Source organism: Ipomoea nil, unplaced genomic scaffold, assembly GCF_001879475.1.
Source record: "Ipomoea nil cultivar Tokyo-kokei standard unplaced genomic scaffold, Asagao_1.1 scaffold3030, whole genome shotgun sequence".
NCBI lineage: Eukaryota > Viridiplantae > Streptophyta > Magnoliopsida > Solanales > Convolvulaceae > Ipomoea > Ipomoea nil.
This window is the reverse complement of record NW_017619458.1, coordinates 3,388,856-3,404,105: the sequence shown is the minus strand read 5'-3', so window position 1 is coordinate 3,404,105 and position 15,250 is coordinate 3,388,856.

Below are 15,250 nucleotides of genomic sequence, written 5' to 3'. Positions count from 1 at the left end.
AACAAAAGTATCATTTCAATTCAATTACAGTTTCATTTGATAATATAAACACAAAATGCGAGACAATTTCATTTTAGATGCACTATACTACTATAGTTTCATTTTGTTATAAACACACAAAAAATACGGGATCTTTTAAAAAGTAACAATTGTCATTTATTTACTTTAAAAAAAAAAAAAAAAGCGTCATTTTCGGACCATGATCCACAAAACTCGATGGAGCATGGTCCACAGTATAACAACCGACCTAATATGCAATGGGTTCACTTTGGCCCAATTTTTTATTATTATTATTATCATTTTTAATTTTCATTCTTTGAAGCATGTTTCTGAATTATTTTAAAGAGAAAATGTCAAATAACTCATTAAACTTATGCTTTTATGTAATTGGATGGGTTACTGAACTTAAAAAGTGTATACTTGAATCATCAAACAATTAAAAATATGTTTAATTGAAACATTTATCTGCTTTCTTTAAGGGTTCGTTTGGAAATCTGAAAAATTACTTCTGGAAGTCATTTTTTGAATTTTCTTGTGTTTGGTACTTAAATAAAGAAAATAAAGACAAAAAAAAAATAATAATAATAATTCCAGTCAACAGATAAAAAAAAAAATCACTTTGGAAGAATGTCTTCCTAAAGTTTTAGTTTTCCAGCAGCCTAAAAATTACCGAGCTCGAGCTCAAGCATCAGTTCTTGAGCCGAGCCTCTATTAACGAACTCGAGCTCAAGCCTACCCAGGTTTGAGCTCGGCTCGACTCGTTTACACCCCTAATTTTCAGATTATTATATTACCACGTACCACTACACCACACCACCACCACACTACCACCATCACAACACCACCACCACCACCACCACTACTAACAACATCACTATATCACCACCACCACCACCTTCATCACCACCACCACCACCACATCACCAGCACAAATTATTATTATTATTATTATTATTATTATTATTATTATTATTATTATATAACAAACAATGTGTTCAATTACCGAAAAATGAACGAAACATAAAAAACACAATTTCTTATTAACTTTCAGCCAAATAAAAAAAAAATGTAGTTTTCTGACTTTCAACTAAATACTAGAAATTTAAAATATTTTTCGAAAAATGAGTCATGTTACGGGAATATTTTTCATGTTTCAAAACGGACACTTAATGCAATTTGAATTAAAATCATTTCAATCTTTACTCCAAACTAGCTAGTAGAGGAAAAGACTACTTTTAGTACATACCATGTAAATAATATGATCAGATTTTATTGCAAAAAATTGAAAATAAAATTCTCAATACACATATTTTGTTTATTTGATGGTTTGATTACATACACTTTCTAAGTTCAATGACCTAATTATATAAAAGTAAGAAGTTTAGTAATTTATTTGACTTTTTTTTTTAATTATGAAACGATTGTGAAATAGTGAAACACTTCGGGTAAGTTTTTAAGTTAAGAAAAAATTCTCGAAATACGAAAACATTATCCCCAACCATTTCTATACAACATGAGGTACACAGTTAGGTTGAGTCGTTTCAAGTAAATAGACTATCCAACAAAGGTAAGACAGCCTTGTGGAGTTGTGAGTGAGCACAAGTATGCAGTACGTACAGTTAAACCATTAGTCAGTAGGGTCACAATTTCAATAGACCGAAGTGGGCATGTGCATAATGTCACTGTCTCACTACAGAAACAATTTATGAAGGAGTTTGTAGTTATATGAGCTCAAATGATCTGATCCATCCCACTCAAATTATGCAATATTAGTTCTGGTAAGACAATATTCTGTTCATATACACGTGTCTTTAATATTATTTATTTTTTGAATTTTTATGAATTAATATCTCACTTATTATTATTATCATTATTATTATTATTATTAGATAGACGTAGTCTAGTAATAAGTTTTACCAAATTAAATTTTTATAATCACTTTAAATTTAGAGACGATGAGAACAATAGTTCTAGAAATGATCTTATTATTATTGACCAATCTTTGAAGTACATGAAGACATATATATTTATAATGATACAAAGAGTCATAGTTAGGATAGGAATGGTAAATATAGTAATACTTTCGAAATTCTAGTTTGCCTAGAATACAGAGTATTAATACGCCCCTCAAGCTTAGAGAACATTGAGCTTGTCCCTTAGGTCATTTAACATTGTTGTGGTTAGTGGCTTGGTGAAGATGTCTACCAGTTGGTCATTTGTCAAAGTTCTTTAGTAGTCAATGAGGAGATCATCGTGCGATACTCAAGGAGAAGTCCAATTAAAACCTTGGCTTTGCCAAGATACTCACTCATAGAATCCCACTGGCGCAAAGAGTGCAGCCAACTATAGAGACTCAGATATCGTGCCCGAGAAGAATACCCAAAGGCATGTTCAACTGCAACATACAAAACTTCATCGAACAGAAACAAGATGAGCATGGACAAAATAAAAGAATCCCGACGAACCAAATTTTTTGTCGTAGGATCGGTTACAACAGAACGCTCATCCTGAGCCTTAATAAATGAAGCCGAACACGGTAACGTGCCATCAACGTATCCACTAAGACTTTAACCGCAGAAAAAGGGAACACGTTGAGTCTTCCAAAACATATAGTTATAGGAAGTATGTTTAGTGGAGATAAAGTAATGAGTTGTTTGTAGGGTATTTATCGGGGCTATGGTTGGATAGACAATATCGAAAGATGATGTGAGAAGAGGAGGTGGTGTCACCAACCGTCGGGGGGTGGGGGTGGGGGCGGTGGGGTGAGTGATGGAGGTGGTGGATTTTTTTTTTTTTTTACAATTTCATGCCTCATAATGCCCCTTAAGTACGGGAGAATCCATTTAACTGCCTCTCAATGCTGCTAACCAAGTTTAAACACGTACTTACTAACTTGGCTAACAGAATGAGCCAAACAGTTCGAGTAGAAACCATCGCATACATTAAGCAGCTAACTGCACGTCTGCACTACATAAGGAACCTTTCTCATATCTTCAATCTCACTAACTATATGGAGAGACTGACTAGATGAGAGCTTGAAATGATTAGCCAAAGGAGTGCTAACTAATTTCAGCTTACGCATCCCAAACCTTTCAAGGACATTCTCAATATAACTTTGTTGAGTTAGCCACAACTTCCTTGCACCTCTATCCCTGCGAATTCCCATGCCAAGAATTTTCTATGCAACTCCTAAGTATTTCATATCAAAGTTCTGACTCAACAAAGCTTTCAATATAATAATATCATTCATAATCTTAGCAGCAATCAACATATAATCCACATACAATAACATAAAAATAAAGGAACCATCACTAGGGCTCTTAACATAGACAGAACAATAATCATGTAAATCCTCTAACCCATACATGCTAGGTAGTTTGACATTGGTGCGTCTCGATCTATCTCTGGCCAAACAATAATCATGTAAATCCTCTAAACTCAAACCTGTTGCATATGTGAAATCTACAACTTCTTGAGTCTCAACTGTAGGTGGATTATCTACTCTCTCATTCAAAGGCACCCAATCTATATCCACTTCAACTATGCTAGAAGCATCAACCAGTGCATCTCCTTTCTTCAGTTGAAACATAGAATACTCATATATCAAACACTGCATCTTTACTAATCACCACCTTCTTAGTTGCTAGATCCCAAAATGTGCATCCTTTTAGACCTTTCTTAAAACCTGGAAATATGCACTTCTTTAACTTGGGATCTAATTTCAATCTCTCATCACTTGGAACAAGAACATAGTCAGGACAACCAAAAACCTATAAGTGACCAAAACTCACATGATTACCTGACCAAACTTCCTCAGGGACCTTGTCATCAAGAGATATATGTGATGATCTATTCATCAAATAACATGTCATGTTCACTGCTTCCACCCAAAAACACTTAGAGAGCTTAGCATTCAATTTGAGACACCTTGTTGTCTCAACATTGGTCCTATTAAGCCACTCAGCAACACCATTATGTTGTGGTGCCTTTCGCACTGTATAGTGACTCTGAATCCCATACTTTGCCCAAAATTTCTGGAATCTTTCTTAGTATATTCTATCCCATTATTAGACCTCAAGTACTTGATTTTTCTACTAGTCTGGTTCTCAACCTCGGCCTTTCAAAGCTTGAATTTCTCAAAACTTTTGATTTCTATTTCAAGACTTTAGAGCTGCTCGCATTTCCCGTGAATACTTGTTCACTGCTACTTTCTTCATATTCGGTGAATAAGGCTTTGTTGGCGTAGAAGTGTCGAGAACCTTCAGTGTCCACTATCCATTCAGAGTGGTTTTCTATCAGGTTCACTTTTGAGATGACAGCCGCTATAACCTCATCTTGCTCTATCATATTAGCTTGAGGTTTAGATTGGTTTGCTTTTTGCCCCTCATTGGTTTTGTCTTTGTGATTGTAGCACTGGTACGCTCCATGTCCTTGCTTACTGCATACGAAGTAGCCTCATTTGGGTTTCTCAATTTTGCTGTTCCTTTTGAAATTCCCATGATTATTATTGGCTGTTTTTTGTGCCTTTTTGTTCTTGTCATTTCTGACACTGGTTTCAACAATGTTAGCTCTAACAGAATAAGAAAGAGAAGTAGTACTCTTATCTTTTAGGCAATTATTTTCTTCAATTTAGAGGTGTTGAATCACTTCCTCCAGAGTCATATAGTTCTTCTTATGCTTGAGCTTGTCGTGATAGTCGGATTAGAATGGTGGGAGCTTGTGGATCAATGCATTAGCTTCAAAGACTTCATAGATTTGCATGCCTTTTTTAATCACTTCACTTACCATGGCTTCATAGTCGTGAACTTGATCCATAATGGGACAACTGTCATCAATTCGGAAGTCCATGAATCTTGCGGTGGCGTACCTTCATCTTCTAGCGTCATCGACACCATATTTCTTTGACAGGATTTCCAAATGACTTTTGCCGACTCTTGTTTGACATAGATGTCAAATAATTTGTATTCATTTTCCCAAGAAGATATACTTTGCCTACAACGTTGTCATTTTCATATTGTGTCCGGGTTACACTCAGTTCTTGTCTAAGAGTGTAGTGGGCTTCAGGATTGGCCTTTACAGGACCAAGCATATGGAACACAAGCTAAGTTGGTTCGGGTGGGTTTGAGAATAGCGCATATGCTAACTTTAATTGCTGGAAAGAGATGAGCATTCTCTGTGCCCAACGTGTGTAGTTCTTCTCGTCGAGGGTGGCTATCTTAGAGAGATCGAGTATGAAAGAAGGGGCCATAGAGCCGATAAATTGTTCTAAAAACTATTGAGAAAATTAACACTGCAATTGGTATTGAAAGTTGTGGCATGAAAAGGCTCACTGCCTTTTAGAACAATTTCGCCGCTACCCAAGTGCAAGGCGTAAAGAACGGCGTTGTTCTCCAAGATTACACAACTATTCTATAGTAACGTGCACCTGTTAACTATAGTATGATTACACAAAACACTTCTCAAATATGACACTAAGAAAAGGAAAACAAAAGAAAGAAAGGAAGTTACTTGATTGATGATCTGAAACTGGGCGAAGGAGTGTGTATTTATAGTATGCTGGATTAAATGGAGCCATAAACTCTTATGGCCACACATATGTAATGAGAAAGGCTATCCACAAATCTTCACGTGAAATAGTCTTCGGAATATTACAACCACACATAATAATTAGAAGGAGTGAATTGATTTGGTAATATTCCCATGGTGAGCTAGCATTATCAACATAAACAATTGGCAAGGAAACTACCAAGAAAAATCAAGTTCTTAGTTAACCTAGGTATATGTCTAACATCATGCAAAGTTATGACAATATCATCATACAGACGGATGTTAACATCACCAATACTCACAATATTATAACATTTATCATCACCCATAAAAACATAACCAAAAGTATATGACATATAGGTTGTGAACCACTCCCTATTAGGTGTAATATGACATGAGCATCCCGAGTCCAGAATCTAAGCATTTGACAACTTACTCGATGAAACTGCTAAAACATCACCTTCACTATAATTTGAGCCATCACTCCAAGCATTGGGAAGCGCATTGAGGAATATTGCAACAACAATCACTCCAAGGGTGGAACGCCAAGATATGCACAAAAGTTAAAGTCGCGTTGGGGTCTAATATGTGAGAAAAAATGATGTAGATGTTACTGTACATGCCCATAAAGAATATAGACACAAATTTCATGTCAATAAATTTGGCTATGAACACGTATGGACCATTTGAAAAGATCATCCAAGTTGGGTGCCATCATTCCAAGCGCATATCCTTGCTCAATGAGCACATCATCAAATGAACGAACATCATCCATCAGTGTAGATGGTAGCGGTGATGGTAGCCAAGAAATCTATCCTCGGGCAATTGTGGATTGTATCTTATAGATGGTATCTACTCAAAATGGTTAATGTTTGTGAAGAGTTTCTGGTGTCTATCAGACCCAAAAAGAAATTGTTTAAAGAAAGACAAGATGTGGCAAGAAAAGATGTGGAGTGAGTATTTGGGTGGTTGCAAGCTCATTGGGGATTAGTTTTGTTACAAGGAAAACTTAACAGAAATAATGTATACTTGCATTATTTTACACAACATGATTGTTGAGGATGAAGGTAATGGAAACTAATCGGGTAGATGATGAAGCTAGATCAACAGAATCACCGCAAAACTCGATCAACTGAAGATTTTCATCAATATTTACTTAGAAATTCTAAGTTACATGACTCGCAATTGCATTATAACTTTTCACGAATTTGGTTGAAGCGTTGAGCACATATGGAGAAAGAATGACAATTATCTTAAATGTTTAAAAATTACATTGTATTTTTTAATAAATAATTTTTTGTTTTTAATGTTTTTATGCACTTATATTTTTTAACGATGTAGTAGTATTTAATTTTGATGACATATTGTTTTAATTAAAATTTGATAATTATCAATTAAATTAAATTTTGATTGGTTTAGTTTAATTATAAATACTACTCCCTAATAATTATAATTTTGATTGGTTTAGTTTATAAGTTTTTTCAGGTTACTAACAGGTCACCACATATTTAAAATATTTTTTAAAAATTATTATTTAAAAATAATTGTTTAAAAAAAAATGTCTCCAGCCATGGAGACACGAAGAGACCTTCGTCTCTGGCTAGAAACGAAGAAGGTTTCTTCGTCTCCATGGCCGGAGACGAAGAGTCTCTTCGTCTCCGGTGGAGACTTTTTTTTAAAAAAATAATTATTTTTAAATAATAATTTCTTAAAAATATTTTAAATTTGGGGTGACCTGTTAATAACCTGAAAAATATATAAATTGAACAAATTGAATAAAATTGGTTAGTTTTGTTGGAAATAATGAACCAAAGTCGATTTAATATGGCAAAAATAATATTTTTATATACACACGAAAGTATATAAAATATTATTCGATATAAAATATGGAGCAGCTTGAATTAATCCAGTCAAACAGTTAGGTGAACAAACACGTACCATTCTGGTAGACGTGCACCCTGCTTCGCAGTTTGAGGCTCACTTTGAACCTTACCTTGTGAAGATATGTTTACTCTACTGGATATACGGTAGAACGCGATGTCTTTGAACCGACTACCGTTTGTGTAAACGATGACATATCTCACACAGGAACCTCCCAATCATGCTATGTTCTAATGACTGTGCCCGTTTTGGTCGTGGGTCACCGTTCCTGGTTCTGTGAGAATTTCTAAAGAGTTGTGCCCATCAATTCCCCTTTAAAGCAACCCCCGCTTCTCTCTTACATAGGTGATTCTTTCTCGAGTATCCCGCATACTCACACATGTCAACCGACATTCGAATCATTAAAGCATCAATGTGCTAGCCTCGTGCGGGAGTCACTGTTCTAACGAGGAGTGGTAGGGAGTCCGAGACCCCCACAGTGACACACTCCGTTCCATAATTTAGTTGTCCCATTGAACCTATGTGCCAGCTAGGTTGGGTATCTACTATAGAGCTTTTAGTCAAAGGGCTTTAGACCCATTCCTTGTTCCAACTTCTCAACAGTCATTTGCTTACCCTCGGGTTAGCAAGTTAGCGGCCGCTACGGTATCTTTTGACATCACGTAGTCAATAGAGATAACCTCGTTGTGAGAAATTGTTTAATAGTATTATGTCTACGACTTATAAGTCAAGACTTACCATTGCACATCTAACTTTGTACTTAACCAATTTTGGCTTGACTATCGCAATGCACACAAATTGGAGGTACGAGTTTTCCCAAATAGGAATATCATTGAATAAAATGGTGTAACCATTCAGCCTTTCCGCGACACATGTCATCTTAGCTATCACAGATTGTTTCGAGAATTTCCATACAACCAACTGCATTGGCCTACGTAAACACGTAGCCTTTAATGGACTTAGCATCCTTTGATATCTCGTACTATACTTTCCAAGCACAGCTAGATATCCCACGTAGTGCAGTCCAAAGTCACGAGCATGCCTTAAGTATCTCATAACTCTCACTATTGCCTTCTAGTGCGCATCACTAGGGTTACTCGTATGTCTACCGAGTTTGTTAACCGCAAAGGCATTATCCAGCCTAGTACAACCCATTAGATACAATTAAACTACCAATGATCTGAATGTATTCTCCATGAGAAATACAATCTCCGCAATTATTGGCTAGTTGTACATTAGTATCTAACGGTGTCCAAGCCACTTGATTAACATCCTTTGCAAGGATTCAATCAACACAATGAGATTGGCTTACCACAGACCATCCGATCTTCTCACGATTTCAATCCCGAGGATTAAATCTGCCAAACCCATGCCCTTCATGTCAAATATCAAATTTAATGTGTTCCTGGTAGAATTGATCATTTGATCGTTACTGCCCACAATGAGTTTATCGTGTATAAACGAATAGTGATATCACCGTCTATCGTACGCAATACGTAGACCCAATTGTCACTTTTATTTATACTAAACTCGTTAGTCATCATTGTATGATCAAACCTCACATGCCAAATGCTAAGGCAATTGTTTCAAACCATATAACAATGATCTCACCAATTACACACTTTCTTTCTATAGCGTGGAACCACAAAACCCTCAAGTTGTTCCATGTCTATTAAGAAAGCGATAAATCCATTTCGATGAACTTTCAAATCGCGCTAAACAGCTATGGCAAGTATCATACTAATAGATTTCATTCTCATCACAAGAGAATACATATCGAAATAACCATGGCACTCGCATTGCATGTAATCTACAATTACAAGCCCGGCCATTTTACTTCAATATAACCAATCGGTTTTTATCTTCCGATACGTGATTCAATAATATCCAAAGGTTTTACAACCTGGAGGAAGAGCTACCAGTTCCAAGTATGATCCACTAAGATAGAATCTACTTTACTCTCGGTAGCCTCTCTCATGTTGGTCCATCCGTAGAAGTCACTACTTCTACATACGTTTGAGGCTAATTTTCTAACAACACTTGTCAGAAATTTTAGTTTATTTTCTAGTAAACAACTTAGAATAGAGCTAGTAGCATTCAATAAACAACTTAGAATATGCGCATCACATTCTAACATGTACGTCATTAAATCTGGACCAAAGGATTTTTCAATCCTAGCTCTCTTGCTACGTCTAGCTCCACAGCTACGTTGAACGTTCATTTCAACGTGTTGGGTCCTATATTGAACCCACAGAAATACATTCTCAAAGAGTGATGAATTTCTTGATTCAATTTATCGTGTTGTTATGTACATCCAAACTTTAAGACTCGTGGACACCCCCGCGAGTGGGAAAATTTGGCATAACTTATGCCTGCAAGGCCTGCCAATTTCAAGCTCACTTTGGGATTTGATTCGCACCGCCCCCCCTGCGCGGGAGAGAGAACCTCTATGCTATACAATTCAATAAGCCTTAAAAGAGCTCTTGTATAAATAGTAGTGCAAGTTTACTTCCCAAACCAATATGGGACAAAAGTTACACTTTTTCCCTTCATTTTCCAACTCAAATGAGTCTACTTTAAGAATCAATATCTCATTCACCCATTATCCGTTTTGAGCGTACAATATATCAATCTTTTCGTCTCACTACGAAGAACCCGAATCCACTTTGACCCGACCCAAATCGGAAGTGGACCCCACTGATAATTGTACCACAAAATAACCACTTAAAATATCATTTTAATGCTATTTTTTCAACAAGTTTAGGGACTCAATTGTTATTTTTTAAGTTCAATGGCCTAATTGCATTATCGTGTGTAATTCGATGGCTTATTTGACCCTTATTCCATTATAATTTAAAATCTAAAATGATAATAAATAAAAAATAATTAAAATATAGTTGATGTATATTGGTGGGTCTACAAAGAAATCAAAATATTGAGAAAATGAGTTGTTTAAATTGAGTGAGATAGTAAATTTTAGGAATAAAGTTCAAATCGACCACTGAACGTAACCTGAAAATGCAATTAGGCCACTGAACGAAAAAAAAGTGCAATTAGGTCACTGAACACTCCAAATGTATGCAATTTCACCTCATAGCAGGTTACCATCAATTTTAGCAGGTTACCTGCTTACGTGGCAGTTAAGTTGGCATTTTTAATAATTTTTAAATAATTTTAAATAAATTTTGATAATAAATTTTTTTAAAAAAAAAAAAAATTACGGGCAGCCACCCCTTCGTTTTATTTTTTTATTTTTTTATTTAATTTTTTTTCAATTTTCCTTTTAAATTTATTATTAAAATTATTTAAAATTTATTAAAAATGTCAACTCAACTGCCACGTAAGCAGGTAACCTGCTAAAATCGATGGTAACTTGCTATTCGGTGAAATTGCATACATTTGGAGTGTTCAGTGGCCTAATTGTATCTTTTTTCATTCAGTGACCTAATTGCATATTCAGGTTACGTTCAGTGGCCAATTTGAACCTTATTCCTAAATTTTATGGTAAATTGCTGGAGGCGGCTTGACAGGCAAATTATGCCCTGGACCCGTGTCCACATTGAATTGTGGATACGGGCCCAAAACGACGTCGTTTTTAAAAAAAACGCGTCATTTAGTTATAAAAAAAAAAAATTTCGCGCGCGTTTTGCCGTTAACGGCGTTATTTTTTTTTTTTTTATTATGAATGTACAGTTATGCCGTTATGAATGTACAGTTATGCCGTTATGAATATACAGTTATGCAATTATGAAATTATGAACACAGAGCTCTAACATTATGAACTTACAATTATGAACATATATAGTGATAAAATTATAATGGAGCTTTAAAATTGTGAATATAGAGCTTCGAAGATTATGAATGTACAGTTATGGAGTTATGAATGTACAGTTATAGAGTTATGAATGTACAGTTATGGAGTTATGAATCTACAGTTATGAGATTATGAATCTACAGTATGGAATTATGAATGTACAGTTATTGATCGAATTATGAACAAAGAGCTCTAACATTATGAACTTACAATTATGAACATATAGTGATAAAATTATGAACATAGAGCTCTAAAATTGTGAACATAGAGCTTCGAAAATTATGAATGTACAATTATGGAGTTATGAATGTACAGTTATGGAGTTATGAATGTACAGTTATGGAGTTATGAATGTAATGAATGTACAGTTATAGAGTTATGAACGTACAGTTATGGAGTTATGAATGTATAGTTATTAACATATAGTAATAAAATTATGAACATATACTCTTACAATGAAGCGGTCTGAAATTAAAAAAAAAAAAAAAAAAAAAAAAAAAAAAAAAAAAAAAAAAAGAGATAACAGTGCCTAACGGCACTGTTACCCGTGTCCAGCAAGCATGCTGGACACGGGTCCAACGCATAACGATTGGGCTTGACACGCACAAAAAACTTGGGAAAAACGTAACTCAATTATTGAGTTTATTCGAGGTGAATCAATATGCAGATTGCATTGCGAATAAATTGCAAGGATATTAAACAAATAGCTACAATAAATGTTTTACGTTCGTAGGGAAAAAGTTAGCTCACCTATCAACACCCCCAATTCAATTCATGCCCACACTTAAATATAATTCTAGGGACCATGCAGAGTGCAGACAGCTTTAGCATTAACTAACCCACCACACTTATCTGTATGGTAATAAGGGTGACAATCATTTAATTTAGTTCATTTTAGATGTAACGTTGAAAAGAAGACTATTATCCATTTAATTTAGTTCATTTTAGATGTAACGTTGAAAAGAAGACTATTATTTTGGTTAATCTAACGGATAATGCATGAATATCAATAATAAGAGTTAATTCACCAGAGGTTCCTTGTCTTTGGTGGTAATTTTAAATTTAGTCCCAGAGTATCGTTTTTACCATATATTTAACATTCCAGACTATTGTTTTTTGGACTCTTTTAGTCCTTCTAATAACTTTTCGTATTTTTAGTAAGAGTATTTTTGTCCCTTCATATTTTTCTTTTGTTATTTTTCTGATTTTAACCGGTATAATTGGTTTAGGACTTTACTAAAAACCGGTTAAAAAATATAATTACTAAAAATCAAAGGTTATCTAAAGTCCTAAACCAATTAAACCGGTTAAAACCGAAAAAATAACAAAAGACAAATATGATGAAAAAAAAGCCCTTACTAAATATAGGAAAAGTCATGAGAATGACTAAAAGTGTCCAAAAACAATAGTCTGGGATGTTAAATGACAAAAGCGATAGTCTAGGACTAAATTTGGAATTGCCACCAAAGACAAAGGGTCTTTGGTGAATTAACTCTATCAATAATATCAAGTATATTAATGTATACTATACTTAGTTATGTTGAATATTATTGTCACTCATTAATATTATAGTTAATTCCATTTTTCTCCTAGATTTATAGGTTGTAGTCTACTTTTAGTCCTTTTTATCATAACATCCTAATTTAGTTCTAGTATTATTGTGACATGACCATTTTTTATCATCCGTCAACAAAATCGTTGAAATGCCGTTAAATACTATACAAGGACATTTCGATCTTTTTTATACAAAGCAGGTTGACCTGCTATATTTTTTATGTTTATTTTTTAAAAAAAAATCCATAATTAAAGATCAAAATACCTTTAAATTTAACGAAATTTAAAATGGTTGGTTGATAGGGGACCAAAAATGGTCATGTCACAATAATAATAGGACAAAAAATGAATGATATGAAAAAAAAAAAAAAAAAAAAAAAAAAAGACTAAAAATAGACGACTACCTATAAATTTAGGACAAAAAATAGAATTAACTTTTAATATTATTTGGTGCCGCTGAGTATGATATGCATGATTATATTCGGTAATATTAGCACTAGAGTTAATAGAAATATATATATATATATATATATATATATATATATATATATATATATATATATATATATATATATATGTTGAAAACTAAAGAGTTAGGTTTATCTATAGGGTTGTGTCAGTTTATGAATATGTGTCAGTTATGGGTAGTTACGGGTAGTTACTTACAGTTATATATTTGTGTATATATATGTACTGTGTTTCTGTATTAGAAACATAGAGAATATACCAATATAATTTCAGTTTTATATTCATTTCCTAGTCCTTGATTCTTCACATTGCTTCCGCCTAATTGGCAGGTGGTGTTATTCTCCACCCGCCAGACCATTTCATCTTCCAAATTCAACATGGTATTAGAGCCTACTTTCCTAGGGTATTTCAAACATCAAAATTGTATTTTTCCTTGTGATGTATTCTCCGGTGAAAATTCCAGATTGTTGTTTTGCCCTTGGACTTTTTGGTGAAGTTTGAAGGCTTTTTGGGTTGGTTGCCAAACCTCTTTCCGGGGTGTTTTTGGTATAACTGTATTTGTTTCTTTATATTCGGTATACCATACTTAGTCCCTAGGATTTTCATGTTTGGCACCTTGTTTATTTCCGGAAGCTTCTTTTGTTATTCACTTATCCTATAAGAGGTATAAACAACAATCATGTGATTTTCTCGGTATTCATACAACAATCTATGGGCTCTACTACATCCCCTTTCCTGGTCATGATTTGGTTGCTCTGCCGTTCTTGAAGGAGATTGTTGATTGGCAAATCCTAGAATGCTTATGTTGCTGTGAGGGTGTTCGTGTTAATCTTTGCCCTTGGTGACTTCATTCCCAAGGTTGTTTGTGACAAGCTTCGCCCTGGTGCCTTCATTCCCAAGGGGTGTTTATAGCATTGTTCCTCTGAAGCCATCCAACACTGTTATTCTCTAGCTGCTTTTAATCTTCATTTGTAATGTAGAGTGTATGTTTTAATCCAAGCTTGGAACTTCTAGATGTTCCAGCTTGAGGGGGGGTGTTGAAAACTAAAGAGTTAGGTTTATATATAGGGTTGTGTCTGTTTATGAATAGGTGTCAATTATGGGTAGTTACGGGTAGTTACTTACAGTTATGTATTTGTGTATATATATGTACTGTGTTTCTGTATTAGAAACAGAGAGAATATACCAATATAATTTCAGTTTTATATTCATTTCCTAGTCCTTGATTCTTCACATTGCTTCCGCCTAATTGGCGGGTGGTGTTATTCTCCACCCGCCAGGCCATTTCATCTTCCAAATTCAACAATATATATATATATATATATATATATATATATATATATATATATATATATATATATATATATATATATACTCAATGCAACCGGATATATTATACATGATTCTAAGTTTGGTTTCTTGTGACAGTTATCTATTTGATTTTCTTGGTTTGAACTGATTAGCTATGAACATTAATCTAAGTTGGTTTATCTGTTTTTTGCTAGCTAGGCTTACAAAGCAAATTTCAACCATAGCAGACATTATTCTGATAGTGGGCTATAGTTTTTCCATAAATCAAAAATATATTATACATGATTATATATGTCATGTATTATTAGTATCGATATTGATTATCACCATAGAGAATCCTTTATATGTGTATACATACATGAGGTGGGAGAAGGCATCACATGAAGACCACCAAGAGTGCTCTGAATTGAATGGCAAGTTTTAATCAATCTATTTTGGTCTTTAATGCTATTGTTGGATTGATGACTTTGCCCATTATTTAAATTTTTTTTTTAAAAAAAAAAAAAAACCAAAGTTCATATATAGAGGATTAATATCTACTTTATCCATTGTATGATACTATGATATGCCATCCAGGCCAGGATGCAAAATGAGAAAGAGAGAGAGAGACACGTATTATTGGGATGACAACATTCATAGTGAACTCAATATGGACCAGAATTAGTGACCAAATTA